The sequence below is a fragment of the Carassius auratus genome, unplaced genomic scaffold (assembly GCF_003368295.1).
Source record: "Carassius auratus strain Wakin unplaced genomic scaffold, ASM336829v1 scaf_tig00043433, whole genome shotgun sequence".
Taxonomy (NCBI): domain Eukaryota; kingdom Metazoa; phylum Chordata; class Actinopteri; order Cypriniformes; family Cyprinidae; genus Carassius; species Carassius auratus.
This window is the reverse complement of record NW_020526776.1, coordinates 1-22,407: the sequence shown is the minus strand read 5'-3', so window position 1 is coordinate 22,407 and position 22,407 is coordinate 1. Positions and strand designations below refer to the sequence as shown.

The 22,407-nt window shown below is 39.0% G+C and overlaps 1 pseudogene; it reads left to right on the top strand.

Annotated features, from left to right (window-relative positions):
* The first annotated feature begins 10,808 nt into the window (after positions 1-10,808).
* Positions 10,809-22,402, top strand: LOC113086579 (myosin heavy chain, fast skeletal muscle-like; annotated as a pseudogene).
* Positions 22,403-22,407: the final 5 nt, after the last annotated feature.

The following is a 22,407-nucleotide window of genomic DNA, read 5'->3' as shown; positions in this document are numbered from 1 at the left end:
CAGTACCTGGATGGGAGCGTTTGGAAAAATAGGTTGCTGCTAGAAGAGGTGTTAATGAGGCCAGCAGGGGGCGCTCACCCTGTGGTCTGTGTGGGTCCTAACACCCGACGGGGACAAAATACTGTAAAAAGCACCGTTCTTTGGATGAGATGTTAAACCGTGGTCCTGACTCTCTGTGGTCATTAAAAATCCCATGGCACTTCTCGTAAAGTGTAGGGGTGTAACCCCGGTGTCAGTGCCAAATTCTCTCCACTGGCCCTTGTCAGTCATGGTCTCCTAATAACCCCATTCACAGATTTGGCTCGATCTCTCTCTCCTCTCCACCTGTAGCTGGTGTGTGGTGAGTGCACTGACACCAATGTACTGTGGCTGCCGTCGCATCATCATGTGGATGCTGCACATTGGTGGTGTTTGAGGAGAGACCCCCTCACATGATTGTGAAGTGATTTGCATGCACAGCAATACACAGTAAAGCGCTATATAAATGCCTCATTCATTCACAGCAAAACTTCAAAATAAGTTTGCTTTCAAAATGTTGCATTTCAAAGCATACCAAAATTAATGTGCAGAGCCATTGAGAAAGTTGTAGTAACATGATTTGATCTTCCTGCCATGTGGGCAACTCGTTCATGGAGCTCTGAATAGTTCCAAACAGCTCTTTGCTGTCTATAGGTTTGAATGGGTTAAATCGGGATAGACAGCAGTTTCACTATATTTGAAGCAATTTCTAGTACTTATGTGCATTGATAACTATGCTGACTTCACTTTACAATAACATTTAATTCTTGGGAGTAATAAAAATACAGCATTGATATGTTCTCATAGCCCTTAGCAGTTGTATGTGACCAAACACCTTAAGTGTAAATTTTAATCAATTAAATAATTGTATTATATTTTCTTTCAGTTCTATTTATTTATTATTTTGAGGAGATTTTTGGCACTAAATGATATATGCACCCATGAATGACCTAATTTGTTTATTATTTATATAATTATGTAGCATTTAGGGTTAAATGGGGAAAACGTTTTTAAATTCCAGTGCAAAGAGAAAAATAATATGCATATGTAATGCCATGGTTTAACCACTGGATGCCCATCTGGCCATTTAATAAATGTAGTCTACATGTATTTAGCACTAGTCTAGTTGCTCAAAATAATTTTGTCAGTCATAATTGCTTATTTATTTTTTTAGGTTTTTGCATAGACAAACATTAAACACTTGATTTTAGTTTAGATTTTATATATATATATATATATATATATATATATATATATATTCATTTTAACAAGGTTAATTACTTACTTCCAAGTGTTATTTTGTGATATTCAAATTACCATACAACATAATATAATATTATAAAAAGCAAGCATATATGGAATTAAACCAATAATAATAAAAAAGGTTTAAAATTATGGTATAAAAAACCCCACAAGGCAACCAATTGCATTCAGCGAAACCCTGTATTGTATTCACTGAAACTCATTCAACCTCCTACAGAGAGAGAAAGATTACAGAAATGTTAAAACTTAAAAATATGACAGCTAGTATTTTGCTATGGTGTTTTTCATATTATTTAACTGCAATTATAAATTAACTGTCTATTATCTAATGATAAACATTTAGTATAATGTGTATCATAAAATGCCGCTTCTGGCAAGATTTCCAAACTGACAGCTAAATAGTAAAAGGATTTCGCAGTTGATTTTGATATTCTAGGTATTATCAAATTGCGAGAGTTTTGAGAATGCAGCAGACTTGGAGGATTATAATGTAATAAGAACTTGTTCAATTACTGATGTGCTAACCATTCAGGGCTTTACAAGTAACAAGTAGGGATGGGTGGATCGATCCTTAAGTATCGATACTTTCGATACTGATGTTTTATCTAAAGGATCGATCCTCACAAAAAAAAAAAAAAAATATCGAATCGAATCTGTATTTTTTAACCATTCATTTTATTTACTTATCAATAAATTTGGGGCATAAAATAAGCTTCTAAGTGGAAAAATTGACTATATTAGCAAATAATTGTGTTGGATAGAACCATTTCTCCCGCTCATCAGAACAGCGTTTGCTGCTCACGCATGACTCAAAGTAAATCTTAAGAAACCATTGCCACATTATTACATTACATTACATAACATTGTTACTATATATAAAATGAATTCTGAAAAATGCATCACGGTTTCCACACAAATATGAAGCAGCAATAAAATAAATGTTTTTTGAGCAGCAAATATTATAAATATTTCTGAAGGATCATGTAACACGTCCGGCTGTACAAGTTCAGCTTTGATCACAGATACATTTTAAATTACATTTTAAAATATATTAATATATATAAAACATTTTTATTCTTATTGTTATATTACTGCTTTTAATGTTTGTTTGTTCAAATAAGCGCAGCCTTGGTGAGCATGAGACTAAAGAAATATTATAAAATCTTACTTCAAACTTTTGTGTACATGTAACATTTATTTTAAATTGGCTAATTTGTGCAAGTAAATTTATTTAAACTGGTTGTTAAAAGTTCAAATGGATTGTGTGGATTGCTGTTAAGAAATATGTCAGAAAGGTAACACTTTAGAATACTGCCTCTTACTGCATAACTAATAAGGAATTATTGAAGAACTAACATGTCATTTTTCATTAACACTTAACTCACTACTGTAAACTACTAAGGAAGATATGTTAATTAATCAGTATGTAATACAATTTTATGATTGTGTTAAGTAACAGTTGGCTAATCAATAACAAATGAATTCTGTCATACCTAGTGAAGAACTACTATTAATTATCTACTAGCTAGGGTTCAAGAAAAACAACTATGAAGTAACTACTAATGAATAGTTATACACAATTTCATTGAATTGTGACCCTTTCATATAAAAGTTATTAGCAGCAGTAGTAGTATAAAAATGCTATATTAATAAATGCAAGACATTTAACAGAGGTTCTGCCTGTGTGGTGAATTGTTTTTTGAGTGTGTTTTGTAAGAAATCAGCTTCCAGTAGGAACCCCACCATGACCCCAGTGCCTTGCGATAATTACCTTAGTTTTTATATTTTTATATATATCTATTTATATGTATGTGTGCCTCATCAGCATATACCACTTTACTATTAATGTAATTTCTTTATGTATGGCAAAGCCTGAGGAAAAGTGAAAATACAGGTAACCAATTAGTAATTAATAAAGAATTATCAAATAATTCTGCTGGACTTATTTTGAACCTGAAACATTAGGCCTACTCTAAAGCGAAAATATTGGGAACCCATTAGTAATTTATAAAGAATTATTAGATAATTCCTCAATAATTACTTAGAACCTGAAACAGTATTCTAAAGTGAAAACATAGGGAACCCATTAGTAATTAATAAATAATTATCAAATAAATTTTCATTTAGTCATTTCATTCAGTCATTGTGATATAAAAAAAGGAAAAAGAAATATGGGCACAAAGATGAAAGTGTCAATTTTCAGAATTTGTAACTCTGTTGTCCTCTGTCTATACAGTATAAGCTTTCCAACTGAACAGAGATGAACCTTTGAGCTATTTCAGAGAAATGGTTTATCGTTGGTTTATCATCTACATTCTCTTCATTAGTCAAGATTCATATGCACAATTCATGCCAAATTGACAAAGAGTCTAATAATAATGTGTAAAAATAAAAATAAAAATTGTGCTTGGCAGTTTATGACAACTAGATTAACCATTTTGCATTTAATGGCTTATACGATGAACTAAATGTGGTTTTATTAACAAAGTTCGGGAGAAGCACGATCAGATAATCATCCAATTTGGTACAGGTGCATCTCGTTTAGCTAATCATCTTATAGCACGCACGTGTATATATATCCAGTCTTCCTACCTCCTGTCCCACGACAGTTTTTCGGCATAGACCGTCTGTCAGCATTCGGTTCGCGCTGTCAGCATTCGGTTCGCGCTGTCCGTCATCTTATCACAGGCCCAATCTTCCTTCCGACGAAGATATCTATCCGCCGAACACCAACAAGCGTCATCGGTCAGCTGCTCTTCTCGCCAAGCCACACGTTGTGGCCAAAAGCTCGTGCAAATCCTTGAGCTCGCCTCACTCGACAACACGATTTTCTCGCCAGGACCGGGCTCTATTATAATGCTGGATCGCAGCCGTGCTCCAGTTCTCCCCGCAGTAAACCTCTCTCGCTTTTTCAGCCGTGGCGCAGTTCGATGCTGCCTCCACTAGCGGCGAAGACCGTGCGTTGTTGCAGTGGCATGTCGTTCGTGAAAGAATCGTTTTTTCGAATGAATCTTCTAGGCGAAGGAATCGTTCTCGGTTTACACTCATTCATGAAGAATTTTTCAGAGTTGTCATCCACAATGAGCGAGTTTCATATGAGTCTCAGAGATCGAGAGCTCTCATTCGTGAACGAAAGGACTAAACCGGTATACATGTCGAGTTGATTAAACAGATACATGTCGTTCGTAAACGCAAGGAACTCTTATCAATTTTGTTAAGATGAGAGTAAACCGGGTCAGTTAGCCATTTAGCATGTCAATCTTGCAAAATGTAAAGCGCAGTTATAGGTACTGTGCACATATTGTTTACATATTTAGCATACAAAAGATAAATTCCACGTTTAATCCCCGATTTATGAACGTGAATATATAGATCAATATATGAACCGTCTGACCAAACAATTAAAATGCTAATCATGCAAGAAAACCTCTTGATTTGCTCATCTGAACAATTTAAATAGACGTTATATATAGAATGCGCTTATGAAGACGCCAAAATTTGTTAAACGGCGTTATGACTTAACTCTGTCCGATGACGATGCCACTTTTTAACCACGAAGCAAAGGCTTTTTGCAGAGTTGTCATCCACACCGAAATGTCTAAAGACATTACATTTGCTTTACTGTGCATGTTTAAACCTCACTGAGATGATACAGACATAAGTTTCATGCAATTATTCCGGCAGGATCAATTATTTAAGGACATATTTCACCATTTACTGGCATGATTATTCAGAATTTTTCACGCTACTGCCTCGTGTTTGGCTGCAGAACAACAAGTGTGAGTAAATTTTCTATCGTCTTTTTAGGACTGTTATATGAAAAGCATGCAAAGTAAATGTCTTTAGAAACGGCTTGAATTTGAATTACTGCAATTAACGTTACTGCTATAGACATGTCTATTGGTACAATGGTTTATAAAACTAAACATGCTACATTGTTTCAAAGCCTCTATTTTCACAGTCCATACTACAACAGGAAAACAGCATCCCAAATTTATCTGCTCCGGAGGCTGTTTAAAAGGGCCCGAAGGCCAAAACAAGAGGAAAAGATGCTTTTCCAACAGGACTGTATTAATTCAGACAAGGTTTGAGCAATTGTCAAATCAGCCAACAACTACAGCAGCCAAAGCAAGCATGAAGCTACTTTTACTTGCAACACGGGCCTGCACATCTCAGTATTTCCATCCTGTTACTTCTGCTAGCAGTGCAGGCTACACAGGTTCTTCAAGACATCACACACCCCAGCCCCTTCCCACGACCCACAGCTACAGCAGCTGAAGCAAACGTGAGGCCGCCTCCATTCGTAAACGCGCCCTCAACTCTTCCGCTCCCTCATGCTACTAACCATTTTTCTGTTCAGTGGCCTCCAGCTCCAGATTTGCCAGAAGGCAGAGGGTACCAAGACCTATTATTGGTCAGGCCGATTATTTCATTTATTTATATATCTATCTCGAACCCTCTTCAGCCAACCCCTCTAACGCCAGCTCATCCCCTTTCACTAAAACTCCTAATCTACCATAGCTAACTCTCCTAACATGCCCTATCTATCTGTAATGGTCAATCCTCACTTCAGCCATCCTTCCGCAGGAGCTTTCTCTGTATCTCCCCACCGCCGCAGCATTGTCCGCTCCCGCAGGAGCCTTCTCTATATCTCCCCACCGCCGCAGTATTGTCCGCTCCTGCAGGAGCCTTTTCTGTTTTTTCCTCCCTGCCGCAGCAGTCTCCGCTCCCGCAGGAGCCTCTACCTATATTTCACCACTGCCGCAGCAGTGTCTGCTCCCGCAGGAGCCTCTACCTATATTTCCTCACTGCCGCAGCAGTGTCTGCTCCCGCAGGAGCCTCTACCTATATTTCACCACTGCCATAGCAGTGTCTGCTCCCGCAGGAGCCCTTTCCATCCTTCCCTACTGCCGCAATTCTCGCTGCCGCAAGAGCCTCAAAAATAAATAAATTAATAAATAAATAAATAAATAAATAAAAATATATATTTTATGTCCATTCTCCAATTCAACCTCATCAGGCTCGCTTTTGTCTAACTCCGGAACGCCCAATCTAAATTCACGATGGACCCTCATTTCATCAACGACTCTGGTATAAAAAAAAAAAAAAAAAAAATTAATCGAGTAACAAAATGTGTTGTTGCTTAATTATACTGATGTGCGCATGCACAGTAAATCTGATGGGTAGGATAAAATGTCAGGACCCCGGACCTTTATTTAGTCGGGTTGACGTACCTTTTCAGTTCTGTGTATGTGATGTGACGCTAGTTTTACTTAAAGTCAAATGCTCATGAACTGACTGTCAGAGCAGTTCTGGAGATGTTGTTCATGTGTTCAAGTCCTCATTTAGTGAGACAGCAGACGCAGAAATTACCGTGAGAGTAATGCGCGCTTCAGTGTGTGTGTGTGAAAAAGGAAGTCGCGCTCCTGCTCCATTCATTAACAGAGACACACAGAACATGCAGGATTTACATTTAAACACTGTTCCGTCTTAATATTTAGAGATATTAATTCGTGAATCGGATGTAAGTGCAATTACCTATTTTGATTAATTCATTCAAAAAAATTCATTGCGAAAGAACCCGACGTGAGATTTAGAATAAATTAAAAGAGGCTTCGAAGCAGAGGAATTTGCCTACATCATTTTTTGTAATCGCGTTACTCGAGGAATCGTTTCAGCCCTAATCTTAAGCAGCTCAAAAGGGGCCTCTCACATAATCCGATAGATGCCCTCGGTTGTTGTTCATCAGACATTTAAAAAAAAAAAAAAAAAAAAAAAAAAAATTATATATTCCTCCTTAAATCATGTTGTGTACTTGAATAATAGAAGCCTCTCAGTTATCGTTTCTTCGGCCAAAGTAAGGGCCCTCCAGCCATCGTTACAATCTCCTTGCCTATTTCAGCATCGGACAGGGCTCTCCCTTCCGGTGCAGCTGGGCAGTGGCTCCCTTCGGTCGCAGTGTGAGCCTTTCATCTGTCATTGAGCTGCGCTGCGCGCTCAGCGGCAGATGGGGGTATCCCTCCCGGTGCAGCAGAGCCACAGGCCCCCTTCGGTCGTTGTGACAGCCCTCCATCCGATGCATCAAATTAAGCCGCTTATACAGTCGCAAGGGGGACTCTCCCTTCCGGTGCAGCAGAGCCGCAGCTCCCTTCGGTCGCAGCGAGAGTCCCTCCATCAGTCGCGTTTTCTTGCCTACTCCGTATCGGACGGGGCTCCCCTACCGGTGCAGCAGACCCACGGCTCCCTTCGGTCGCAGGGTGAACCCCCCGTCTGAGTTATGTTGCATGCTCAAGGGCGGACCGGGATCTCCCTCCCGGGGGAACACAGCCGCTGGCTCCCTTCGGTCGCAGCAGGAGCCCTCCATCCGATGCATCAAACCGTTCCTCGAATCTTCTTGCCTATTCTGCATCTGATGGGGCTCTCCCTTCCGGTGCAGCAGACCCACGGCTCCCTTCGGTCGCAGGGTGAACCCCCCGTCTGAGTTATGTTGCATGCTCAAGGGCGGATAGGGTTCTCCCTCCCGGGGGAATAGAGCTGCTGGCTCCCTTCGGTCGCAGTGAGAGCCCTCCATCAGACGCATCAAGCCATGCCTCGCTTCGCAAGGGGGACTCGCCTTTCCGGTGCAGCAGAGCCGCAGCTCCCTTCGGACGCAGCAAAAGTCCCTCCAACAGTCGTATTCTAGTTAGCGTCAATCAGGGCTCTCCCCTCCGGGGCAGCACTCCTGCTGCAGAGTTGCGAACCCCCTACGGAGGCTGGGAGAACCCTCAGAGGCAAAAAACCGTGCCTCCATAAACCCGCAATGGGGGACTCCCCCTTCCGGTGCAGCAGAGCCGCAGCTCCCTTCGGATGCAGCGGGAGTCCCTCCAACAGTCGCGTCTCTTTGCCTTCTCAGCATCGGACTAGGGCTCCTCTTCCGGTGCAGCAGACCCACAGCTCCCTTCGGTCGCAGTGTGAACCCCCCATCTGAGTTATGTTGCATGCTCCACGATGGCTAGGGATCTCCCTCCCGATGGGGTACAGCCGCTGGCTCCCTTCGGTTGCATTAGGAGCCCTTCATCCGACGCGCCAAACCGCGGCTCGAATCTCATTGCCTATTTAGCATCTGACGGGGCTCTCCCTTCTGGTGCAGCAGACCCACGGCTCCCTTCGGTCGCAGTGTGAACCCCCCGTCCGAGTTATGTTGCATACTCTATGGCGGCCAGGGATCTCCCTCCCGATGGGATACAGTCGCTGGCTCCCTTCAGTCGCAGTGAGAGCCCTCCATCAGATGCAACAAACCGCGCCTCGTACTCAGCCGCAAGAGGGACTCTCCCTTCCGGTGCAGCAGAGCCGCAGCTCCCTTCGGAGGCAGCAAGAGTCCCTCATTTCTTGATATCCGGCATCGTGCTCCTCCCATAAGCGGCATGGAGGGCTCGCTGGTAAGACGTTGCGAGCCGCAGCTCTCGTCGAACACTGCACGGGCTCTCCAGGTCGCTCTGCATTTTCTTCCCAACACGCATATTTTGGGGGGCAACTAAATTTTATCTCTCTGGCTGCTGTCCTATGGCTTTAAGCTTCTTTTGGGGAGTTATTTGGGTTCGGGCTATGCTCCGGGCCCGGACCCCTCCCCCAGGACAGCACGCCAAAATATGCCTACTATTTGCCTTCAGATTAGATGTAAGGGTGAACTCGTGAAATGTGGTTTTATTAACAAAGTTCGGGAGAAGCACGATCAGATAATCATCCAATTTGGTACAGGTGCATCTCGTTTAGCTAATCATCTTATAGCACGCACGTGTATATATATCCAGTCTTCCTACCTCCTGTCCCACGACAGTTTTTCGGCAACCCTCCTCCACCCCAACTCCTCACTTCTAATCTATTTATCCCAAATTGGGATAGGGGGAGTTATTTGGGTTCGGGCTATGCTCCGGGCCCGGACCCCTCCCCCAGGACAGCACGCCAAAATATGCCTACTATTTGCCTTCAGATTAGATGTAAGGGTGAACTCGTGAAAGACTAGATGTTTTGAGGGGTAAGACTTTTGCACAGAAAACTATATAATACATTTTGAGCAACATGACATTAGCAACTGATAATGTAGGAAACCGCAGATAAATGTGTGTAATCAATTGCATGAATGTACAAAAGCAATCGCAACTTGTTCAAACGTACAAGAAACTGGTTTTATGATGTGTATAAATGACTAGATGATGTGGAGTTTGTACAAGTAGTTTTGAGAATTTCATTTCTGATTTGAGAAATGCGCCAAAGTGACTGAGAAAAACTGTAACATATAAATCAGCTAAATCTAGAGCAAGTCAACAGTTTATTACTTTTTATCTATTTATTTATTTCAAAAGTACAGTAAATTGAAAAAAAAACAAAAAAAACAAAAAAAAAACAAAAAAAAAACAGAGTACTTACTGAGAAATCTTACAGTAATGTCATGATAGGTCAAATAAGTCTTCAATGTGGCCTGGATGTGTAACCTAAACTTAATAATATAATCATGAGCTCACTGTGTTATATTTATGATTTGTCCATATATGAACATGCTGTTTATAACTTTGAGAGTCATTTATGGCCATGAAATAAGATTCGTATGTGCAGTGATCACAGGTTTAATTGCCCAAAGACGTCTGCCAGATATATGTATATATAATTTTTTTTCATTTGCAAGGACTGTCACAGTCCATCTTTGGTAATTAAAGAGGAAATAATATGGATGCTAAATATCCAAAAACAAATATTTATTAATATGATAGTTGCCCGAAACATAGGTTGTATATTACCTTTAATCAAAAGTAAAAACTTTTAGTCATAGGTTAGTCTTGCTTTCACCTCTAAAAGCATATAGTGGTGACAGCTGACTGCTTCTTCACATCTGAACCAAGTTCCTCCTCTTTGCCAAGATTGAAATAAGATACAACATTGAAATAAGAGCTCAGTGACATTAATAAAAAAATTAAAATTAAACATTGTAAACAAGCACTCAGCAAGAAAGACTACATTAAAAAGAAGATACACAACATAAGAAAAACCTTAACTGTTAAACTTATATACCATATAAGTGTATTATCCAAATGTCTATGATTAATATGTTATTTCTTTAAAATGTAAACATATAAACACCATGAATTTAAGTATAGAAAGGCTGTTGATTTGATCTAAAACACGAGAATAAGTAAAATATCACATGCTCCAGCAAACCAACAAAACAATTAAATGACAACATGTTGCTATTTTCCATCAGGACTGAGATGCATCATCATAAACCATGTAGAATAACATTACCAAATCCAGCTGGACAGTTCAGCTGAGTCTTCAGTAAAGATACTATATAAATGACAACCTCTGATTGCAGCACAGTTGCCCATCAAAACTGGTGAGTCACTATCTATCTATCTATCTATCTATCTATCTATCTATCTATCTATCTATCTATCTATCTATCTATCTATCTATCTATCTATCTATCAGTATTTAGTATATAGTCATCTATAAATTGTATTTTTCAGAATCCATAACTGGACGGCTTCGATTTCTATCTGCGCATAATACTCAAGGTAAAGAACTTCCCAACTGATGGTGACAATATTATATGTTTGGATGTTTCACTGATTGAAATGTATTAGGAGAGTTAGAGTTAAAAGTTAGACAATGACAATCAAAAAGTGAATCTAATGAAGTTTATCATCATGGTGATGTCAGTTGTACTCTACAGTGAAGTACAGTCATGGGAGATGGTGAAATGGAGTGTTTCGGCCCGGCGGCCATTTACCTCCGGAAGCCAGAAAGAGAGCGACTCGAGGCTCAGACCATCCCCTTCGATGCCAAAACAGCATTCTTCGTGACAGATGCTGCAGAGATGTACTTGAAAAGTACTCTTATTAGTATAGAGGGTGGCAAAGCTACTGTCAAAACTCACTGTGGGAAAGTAAGTATCATAGATTTAACAAACAAAAACTATTTCATGTGACTGTGCTTGAGTGTTCAGAGGTTAAAGTTTATCACTTTAATAGTGTAGAAATGTGTGTACAAAAAGTCTAAACAATGTTCATTACAGACTGTCACAGTAAAAGAAGATGAAATCTTCCCAATGAATCCTCCCAAGTTTGACAAAATGGAGGACATGGCCATGATGACCCACCTCAATGAGCCTTCTGTGCTGTTTAACCTCAAAGAGCGTTATGCAGCATGGATGATCTATGTAAGTTAATCATAATTTATTCCTGGAATAGGGCAACAACATTGTAAAACTGGACGATCTCCATTTCAGACCTACTCAGGCTTGTTCTGTGCCACTGTCAATCCATACAAATGGCTCCCAGTGTACGACGCAGTTGTTGTGGCTGGATACAGAGGCAAAAAGAGGATTGAAGCCCCACCTCACATCTTCTCCATCTCTGACAACGCCTACCAGTTCATGCTCACTGGTGAGTGGATTGCAGCAGTCTCAACAAATGACAGTTAAAAATACAATGAAAAAAATACACTTTATAATAACTAATGTGAATTATTAGTGTATTATTTATTGTCTATAAATTGCTGTTTTGATGAGTTTATAGAAAGCTAAATTAACTCAATGCTCCATAAACAATAATATGTATCTTGTATCTTCTATATGTACTTATATGAATAAATAATTGAAATCTTAACTTTAGGATATAGCCTATTAATCTAAAAATGTAAACGTAAACATAAAAAAATAAAAAAAGAGGGGGGGGGGCTTCCTTCACAAACACTTTATAGCTTCAAGTTACTACAGAGTGCTACCTATTTTATATATCCTTTTACAGTTTTTCTCAGTCACTTTGGCGCATTTCTCAAATCAGAAATGAAATTCTCAAAACTACTTGTACAAACTCCACATCATCTAGTCATTTATACACATCATAAAACCAGTTTCTTGTACGTTTGAACAAGTTGCGATTGCTTTTGTACATTCATGCAATTGATTACACACATTTATCTGCGGTTTCCTACATTATCAGTTGCTAATGTCATGTTGCTCAAAAAGTATTATATAGTTTTCTGTGCAAAAGTCTTACCCCTCAAAACATCTAGTCTTTAGTTCATCGTATAAGCCATTAAATGCAAAATGGTTCATCTAGTTGTCATAAACTGCCAAGCACACTTTTTATTTATTTTTTTACACATTATTATTAGACTCTTTGTCAATTTGGCATGAATTGTGCATATGAATCTTGACTAATGAAGAGAATGTAGATGATAAACCAACGATAAACCATTTGTCTGAAATAGCTCAAAGGTTCATCTCTCTTCAGTTGGAAAGCTTATACTGTATAGACAGAGGACAACAGAGTTACAAATTCTGAAAATTGACTTATTTTCATCTTTGTGCCCATATTTCTTTTTCCTTTTCTATATCATAATGGCACTGTAAAATATTTTTTCATTATTATTATTATTTTTTGGTCAGACCACTAGTAAAAGTGTTACTGGGAATTCAATCCAGTCTCTTTCAGTCAATATCCCACATACAGTCATGTGTAAATGTGTACTTTTGTAATGATTATATGGCATACAGAAGCATATGGCATACTGTTCAATACAGTAACTGTCAGCCAAAATGTTGCCATAGTTTACATCAGAACATCCCTCCAGAGTACACTGTTATATTGACAACATGACTAAGCAATCTGACTGTCTCATCCGTAAACTATGACACAAGGACTTCTGATGGCACTAACATGTTCATTGACACAGATATTTATTTCTGAGAGACGAACTAAGGATTTTGAGCAAGAGATTGGCTTTTGCAGGTAATCCATGGTGTTTTTCTCTTTGTACGAGTTGTTTTGAGAAATGCACTTACTGTTTTGCAAATCTCAAGAATGATTCGAGAAATGTACCAAAGCGACTTATAAAAACGGTAATATTTTATGGTTTAATTTCAGATCGTGAGAACCAGTCTGTCCTGATTACGTGAGTAAATATTCTTCTGCTGACACAACCTGAAGCTTTTCAATTTTTAATTGTAAATCAGTAAAAGATCTAGGACTAAATGATGATCTCATATAAATCTCCAGTGGAGAATCTGGTGCAGGAAAGACTGTGAACACAAAACGTGTCATTCAGTACTTTGCAACTGTTGCGATGGCTGGTCCAAAGAAGACAGACTCTGGCCCTGGAAAAATGCAGGTTAGTGAATATCTGTTCTAGACAATGTTATGCATGACATGACGTGTTTTTGATTCACCTCCTGACTCTCCACTGTGCTACAATTACATCTAGGGATCTCTGGAGGACCAGATCATTGCAGCCAACCCTCTGCTGGAGGCTTATGGTAACGCCAAGACTATAAGGAATGACAACTCCTCTCGTTTTGTAAGTTGCACCTATGAATCATCATTTATAACATCATACATTTTCAATCATCAACAGCTGAGCTTTTATCAACGATTTCAATCTAGGGTAAATTTATCAGGATTCACTTTTCGGGCACTGGTAAACTGGCAAAAGCAGATATTGAAACTTGTAAGTCAACACAGCTTTCAGCCAAACATTTTATTTGGAGTACAAGATGTGGGTTAATCAATTGAACACAACGTATTTTTTCCCCATTTTTTTCTTGGAAAGATCTGCTAGAAAAGTCAAGGGTAACATTCCAGCTGTCGGCTGAAAGGAGTTATCACATCTTCTACCAGCTCATGACTGGACACAAGCCAGAGCTGCTCGGTGAGAAATCTACAGGATTGTGTTTCCACTTATTTCTATGTTTGAGAGCACTGGCAACATACTGCACTTCAATTCTTTACAGAGGCCCTGCTCATCACCACCAACCCTTACGACTATCCAATGATCAGCCAGGGTGAAATCACTGTCAAGAGCATCGATGATGTGGAGGAGTTCATTGCCACAGATGTATGTGGACAGCTGAAATAATATTATTATTAGTAGTATTTTTAGATTTTATGCAAAATTTCTGAGCAAACATCAGAAAAACACCAGCTTGAACTGAATACTGCATGACAGTATAAAATACACCAATAAACAATATGATTTATTTGGTCTTTGTAAAAACAGACTGCCATTGACATTCTTGGCTTCACTGCTGATGAGAAGATAAGCATCTACAAGCTGACAGGTGCTGTGATGCATCATGGGGCCATGAAGTTCAAACAGAAGCAGAGAGAGGAGCAGGCCGAACCTGACGGCAATGAGGGTAAGATCAAATTATAGCACAACTGAACATATAAACATTCACTTAATTAGCAACAATAATGCATAGAAATCTGCTTCCTTAGCGGCTGATAAAATCGCCTACCTCATGGGCATCAACTCCGCTGACATGCTGAAAGCTCTGTGTTACCCCAGAGTGAAGGTCGGGAATGAGATGGTGACCAAAGGCCAGACAGTACCACAGGTGAAGACTTCATCGACACATTTAACTTGTGGATACAGTGAGAAATGTCTCAGACATAGTCATCGTGAGAAGTAAGGGTACTAATATAATCGACACTGACCTTTGAATTTCTCAGGTGAACAATGCAGTCTCTGCACTCTGCAAGTCTGTCTATGAGAAAATGTTCTTGTGGATGGTCGTCCGTATCAATGAGATGTTGAACACGACGAATCCTAGAGAGTACTACATCGGTGTGCTGGACATCGCTGGATTTGAGATCTTTGATGTGAGTGTCAGTCATTAATGTCTCTAAAAGAATCAAGACATAAAAGACAACAGTCAGTTGCAATAACTGCATCTGTTGAATTATCAGTATAACAGCTTGGAGCAGCTTTGCATCAACTTCACAAATGAGAAACTGCAACAGTTCTTCAACCACACCATGTTTGTTCTGGAGCAAGAGGAGTACAAGAAAGAAGGCATTGAATGGGCGTTCATTGACTTTGGTATGGACTTGGCTGCATGCATTGAGCTCATTGAGAAGGTAAGAGGATATTCATTAAATAAAAATAACTATTCTCACTGTGCCTGTACTTGAGTGTGAATATTTCTTCAACAGCCAATGGGAATCTTCTCCATCCTCGAAGAGGAGTGCATGTTCCCAAAGGCTACAGACACAAGCTTCAAAAACAAGCTGCATGACCAGCATTTGGGCAAATGTGCAGCTTTCCAGAAGCCCAAGCCTGCCAAAGGGAAGGCAGAGGCCCACTTCTCTCTGGTGCACTACGCCGGCACTGTGGACTACAACATTAGTGGCTGGCTGGAAAAGAACAAGGATCCACTGAACGACTCTGTCGTGCAACTTTACCAGAAGTCAGCACTCAAAGTGCTGGCCTTGCTGTATGTCGCTGTGCCAGAAGGTACAAACATCTGCATTTCCTCAATTCCTTTGTGTTTTAATTATGTACCTGCTTACACAAAAAAGAAAACAAGAATGAGATCATCAGAGCACAACAAACTTGTGACCACAGATTTTGTAGTTTCACATTATGAAGTATATCTATTCAGGAGAACAGTTAGATTCAACAATAGACAGCAACACAAAAAAAAAAAAAAAAATTATGTCATTGATGTACATCAGATACAGCTGGAAAGAAAGGAGGCAAGAAGAAGGGTGGTTCCTTCCAGACGGTGTCTGCAGTTTTTAGGGTAAACAGATTCTCTCTCTTATTGAAGTTTGTGAATTTTTCAACATTACAGATTAGATTAATCACAAATATTTCCACAGGAGAACTTGGGTAAGCTGATGACTAACCTGAGGAGCACTCACCCTCACTTTGTGCGCTGCTTGATTCCTAATGAATCCAAGACTCCAGGTAATCTTGATACTTGAAGGATCAAGTACATCACATTTTTGAAAAAAAAAAAGAAATGTCTGGAACCTTAAGAACATTTGCATTTCAGGTCTGATGGAGAACTTCCTGGTTATCCACCAGCTCAGGTGTAATGGTGTGCTGGAGGGCATCAGAATCTGCACGAAGGGTTTCCCCAGCAGAATCCACTACGGTGACTTCAAGCAGAGGTACAGACATCTTTTTGCAACTTCTTACTTAGAGTTGATGTATCACCTAATCTTAACTTCCTTACATATTTCACAAGAATAATACTTTCCCCTAAATGTCCCCTAGATACAAAGTATTAAATGCAAGCGTCATCCCTGAGGGACATTTCATTGACAACAAAAAGGCTACAGAGAAACTCTTGGGCTCTATTGATGTTGACCACACCCAATACAAATTTGGACACACCAAGGTGAGCTGTTCAGCAAAAACACCATGTGGACAAAACTATTTAGACGCTTTCCTACCCATTTTTTACTCTGCTACAACACAATGACATTGTAGAGAATTCAGTCCTTCCAATTGTCCTGCAGCAGTATGTGGAAGGAAGGCCTGACGCTTTTTAACAGGCGTTCAATCTAGACTTTGTGTCAGTCAAGTTATTCCACACCAGATTACACAAAGCATTTCTATATGGATCCCACTTTGTGTACCGGACACTGTCAGGCCTCCTCAAACTATTTCATCAAAAAAAGAAAGGACAGAATTCTCTCAAATGTCATTCTAATGCAATTCTATACTTCAACACTATACCAGTAATATATTACAAATGTTCTTGTAGGTGTTCTTTAAAGCTGGTCTGTTGGGTACTCTTGAGGAGATGAGAGATGAAAAACTATCAAGTCTGGTTACCATGACTCAGGCTTTGGCCCGAGGATATGTCATGAGGAAGGAGTTTGTCAAAATGATGGAGAGGAGGTACAAATTACAATAATGTTTGCAACACAACTGTTTAATAGCACAGTGTGATAAAAGCTGATTTACTGACTACAATTTACACAGGGAGGCAATTTATTCCATCCAATACAACATCCGCTCATTTATGAATGTTAAACATTGGCCATGGATGAAGGTGTACTTCAAGATCAAGCCTCTTCTGAAGACTGCAGAGAGTGAAAAAGAAATGGCATCAATGAAGGAGAACTTTGATAAAATGAAAGAAGATTTAACAAAGGCATTAGCTAAAAAGAAGGAGCTTGAGGAGAAAATGGTGTCACTTGTTCAGGAGAAAAACGATCTTCTAATGCAAGTAACTTCTGTGAGTATTTCAGCCCTTATTTATCCTAGTATGGATCGTACAGCTTTGAACATAAGTAGGGGTGCACCAATATGAATATGTTGGCCAATACCGATTATTCTTTAAATATGAAAGGCGATAACAGATGTGTTGGCCAATAAATCTACATCCACATTTTACAGAATTTTTGAGAACTTCATTACCAAAAAGTCTAAAAGATTACTTTTATTATTAAATAAATATTAGAATTAATTTGATTCTGAAAAATTTCATAGCGCATCACCGCATAATTGGCATGCTGTGACTCACAGCCTGTGAGAAAAAAAAAAAAAAATAGGCTATTCATGGTTTAAAACAGAAGTAGCCTATATACAATATTGCAATGCACCCGTGCTACAACCCGAATAGTCAGATGTGTTGTGGACACGCTCTTGGCTCTTCCTGTAACAATGTGCTGAAACACGGCCAATAAACCCAAGTAATTTACTAATTTTTTTTATTACGGTAATATTCTCTTTATAATATTTTGTTTATGACATTCCCAATTATTGTGTGCCAAGCTTGAGAGCTGAATGAAAAACGGTAAACTGAGATGCTGCTAGCTTATTTAACTCAAGGAAATGCATCATATATTAAGATATTTATGCAACATAAATATATTACAACTTATATATGTACAAAAAGATGCAACTGCACACGTGAACTCTAACTAATTTATGTGCTAATCAGAATGTGTAACTTCTGTTGCGGATGCACTCTCGGCTCTTCCTGCAACAAAGCGCTGAAACATGGAAACCAAGGAGATCATATATATCAAACATGGATACATGGAAACATCAAACATGGAAACATATATATATATCTCATTCATAGTTATTAATGTTGTAAACTGCTGTTTGAACTGAGTGCGCTGAGCTAAAGATGATCACCAGCAAACTGAAGTGCTTTATTAACCCTCTATATAGCTTAACCACACCCATCCTATAAGAGAAAAATCTGATTTATATGCATAAAATAAACACAATATTACAATGTACAATTGCACAAAAGACTGTAAATTCACAAGCGAACTTAACTGTGCTATTCATGTGTGGATCCATTGTGAATGTGCTCTTCCCTTAACAATACACTAAATGAAAAAATATTCTGTTACCTTATTTTATGATCTCATTATAATATGATAGACTTGCCCTGCACATGTTGCAATTCACTGTATTTTCCTTTTCTAAGTGAATCATATAATATTTCAAGCAATTAAAAACCATGGTGAACAGTGCACATCTGTCTTTGCAGGAAATAATGCATTATTTATTGGCTCTAAGATATTGGTCAAATTCTCTTATCGGTTCAATAGCAATAAGAGAAAGATTACAATTTATCAGCCAATACCGATATGGTAGTGATATATTGTGCATCCCTATATCCCTATATCTAACTATATCCATGTCAACGAACAGGAATCTGAAAACCTCTCTGATGCTGAGGAGAGATGTGAAGGGCTCATCAAAAGCAAGATCCAGCTCGAGGGCAAACTCAAAGAGACAACCGAGAGACTGGAGGATGAGGAGGAAATCAATGCTGAACTGACTGCCAAGAAGAGAAAACTGGAGGACGAATGCTCCGAGCTGAAAAAAGACATAGATGACCTGGAGCTCACCTTGGCAAAAGTGGAGAAGGAGAAACATGCAACAGAGAATAAAGTCAGTATTTATTTATATATACACACACACACACACACACAAACACACAGCATATATGAAGATATTGGTTCCAAAACCCAATAAACGCAATTTAAAAAAAAAAGTTTCAACCAAAATCGGTCGGTGTTGAAAAAATTATTTTTTATATTATGCAAAATGTAGTTATTAGGTCATAAATTAGTTCTTAGGTCACGTTTTCTCCCTTTTTTTCCAAAATGCTACCATCCCCAGTCTCTTCAGAGATTGGGGACCATTCCATGCACTCTAGACAGTAATAGCGGTGCTCTGAATACTGCCTGGCATCCTAGTTTTCTTCATCTACTTTGTGATCAACAAACAAGGGCTGCACTGTAAATCACATGTGATTGTCATACACATCTTGTCAGATGGAGTGGCATTTACACAGACCTGTAGATCACAGACAATCTACACAATATCTAGTTCATTAGAGGAATCTCATTCGATTATGAATGCACTATTGCGTTGCTTGTCAGTGTACGTCTTTTTCTATTAATGCAATTTATGTTTTTGTTAATACAGCTTATAGCAATAGTCACCTAAATGAATGTTACGTGGCAAAGATGAATTCACTTTTTTAGCTGAATGTAAGGGAAATGTTATTTTGGAATTTCTGTGGTCTAATGTGATATTGCTGTTCATATTCTTGTTCATGAAGAAATTTTATTTTATTGTTGTAATTAATTTATAGCAAACAAGATGACCTGTTGAATTCAATTTGGGAGTGATGATTGATGAATCTATTTTTAGTCCAGTGCCTGTGTATAAGATTAGTATTGATCAAATTCAGAGGCTGTTATATGTGGATCAGCTTAAAATGTTGAGTGAATAACTTACATATTGATTCAAAGGATTTGTTGCATTTTAAAACACACACAAAAATACATATATATAATAAATATTTAAAAATCAAAATCTGGATTTAAATTTGTAATGTTATTATCAACTAAAGATGCTTTATGAAAGTTTGAAACAGAAAATAGTGGTTTTCATCTTGCCACTTTCTTGGTAAACAAAACACATTTTTACTCAAATTAATCAAAATGGATTTATAGCATTTTGGAACCAAACTCTTCATATACACTGCAGATTGTGATTCAGGCTCTTGGTAATGAAACCAGTAATCAATGTTTCCATTTAGGTGAAAAACCTGACAGAGGAGATGGCCTCTCAAGACGAGAGCATCGCCAAGCTGACCAAAGAGAAGAAAGCCCTCCAAGAGGCACACCAGCAGACTCTTGATGACCTTCAGGCAGAGGAAGACAAAGTCAACACTCTGACTAAAGCTAAGACAAAGCTTGAGCAGCAAGTGGACGATGTAAGATGTTTGACATAAGAATAAGGCCGTGAATCAATAAGAAATCAAATTTATTGCTCTATACCAGATTGTAATGTTCCAGTTTCTGTAACAATAGCTTGAGGGCTCATTGGAGCAAGAGAAGAAACTTCGTATGGACCTTGAGAGAGTCAAGAGGAAGCTTGAGGGTGATCTGAAACTGGCCCAAGAGTCCATAATGGACCTGGAGAATGAAAAACAGCAATCAGATGAGAAGATCAAAAAGTGAGTGGCCATCGGATTTTGAACTTTACACAATTACACAAAATTAGTATTTGGGACATTTAACAAAACAACACTTTAAAAACAGGAAGGATTTTGAGATAAGTCAGTTTCTCAGCAAGATTGAGGATGAACAGTCTTTGGGAGCACAGCTTCAGAAGAAGATCAAAGAACTTCAGGTAACCCTAACTCTTATCTTTCTGATGTGAAATGGTGAAGCAGACACATATCTGGAAAAATCCATATTACAAATATCAATAAAGATGATTTTTTTTTAAATCTATGTAGGCCCGTATCGAGGAGCTGGAAGAAGAAATTGAGGCAGAGCGATCTGCTCGTGCCAAAGTAGAGAAGCAGAGAGCTGATCTTTCCAGGGAACTTGAAGAGATCAGCGAGAGGCTTGAGGAAGCTGGTGGTGCCACTGCTGCTCAGATTGAGATGAACAAGAAGCGTGAAGCCGAATTCCAGAAGATGCGTCGTGATCTGGAAGAGTCCACCTTGCAGCATGAAGCTACAGCTGCAGCTCTCCGAAAGAAACAGGCAGACAGTGTGGCTGAACTCGGAGAACAGATCGACAACCTCCAGCGGGTCAAGCAGAAGCTGGAGAAGGAGAAGAGTGAATACAAGATGGAGATTGATGATTTGTCAAGCAACATGGAGGCTGTGGCTAAAGCAAAGGTAAATGTCACTAGATGATCATTAAGAAGTACAAAATCTTCTTTACAAACATATTCATATAATCTCTAATCTCTTTAGGGTAATTTAGAGAAGATGTGCCGCACTCTTGAAGACCAGCTAAGTGAAATCAAGGCCAAAAGTGATGAAAATAGTCGCCAGCTGAACGACATGAATGCACAACGAGCAAGACTTCAGACTGAAAATGGTAAAGGAGTAAGCTACACATGTAAAAAAATCTTAAAACAAAGATTCTGTTATTCTATTTCATGCTAATATCTGTAACCTGTTTCTAAGGTGAATTTAGCCGTCAGCATGGAAGAGAAAGAAGCTCTGTTTCACAGGTTAACTAGAGGAAAACAGGCTTTTAACTCAGCAATTGAAGATCTCAAAAGACATGTTGAGGAAGAAGTCAAGGTAGGGTTGCAAATATTATTTTGTTTTGATAATCAAATCATTTTGTTTATATATATATATATATATATATATATATATATATATAATATATATTATATATATATATATATATTATCCAATCCATTGTGTAGATGGTGGAGTGTTTAAAATCCCAAAAATGGCCACCTATAGGCCAAGAATGCTCTGGCCCACGCGGTTCAGTCTGCACGCCATGACTGTGATTTGCTCAGAGAGCAGTACGAGGAGGAGCAGGAGGCCAAAAACTGAACTCCAGCGTGGAATGTCTAAAGCCAACAGTGAGGTGGCCAGTGGAGAGCCAAATATGAGACGGATGCCATTCAACGCACTGAAGAGCTTGAGGAATCCAAGTAAATACAGCAAAGAAAAAAGTCTTCAGTACCCTACATTTAATTTCACAAATATTAGTAAGGTTTCATCATCTAACACCACTTTCTTCAGGAAAAAGCTGGCACAGCGTCTGCAGGATGCTGAAGAATCCATTGAGGCAGTGAACTCCAAGTGTGCCTCTCTGGAAAAGACCAAACAGAGACTGCAGAGTGAAGTAGAGGACCTCATGATTGATGGGGAGAGGGCAAATGCATTGGCTGCCAACCTTGACAAGAAGCAGAGAAACTTTGACAAGGTGAGAAGGGTGTGAATAATCTTCAGATCTAGCCCGTGAACCATGGACTTGACTCATTAATAATGACTACATTTCTTCTTCAGGTCCTAGCAGAGTGGAAACAGAAGTATGAGGAAAGCCAGGCTGA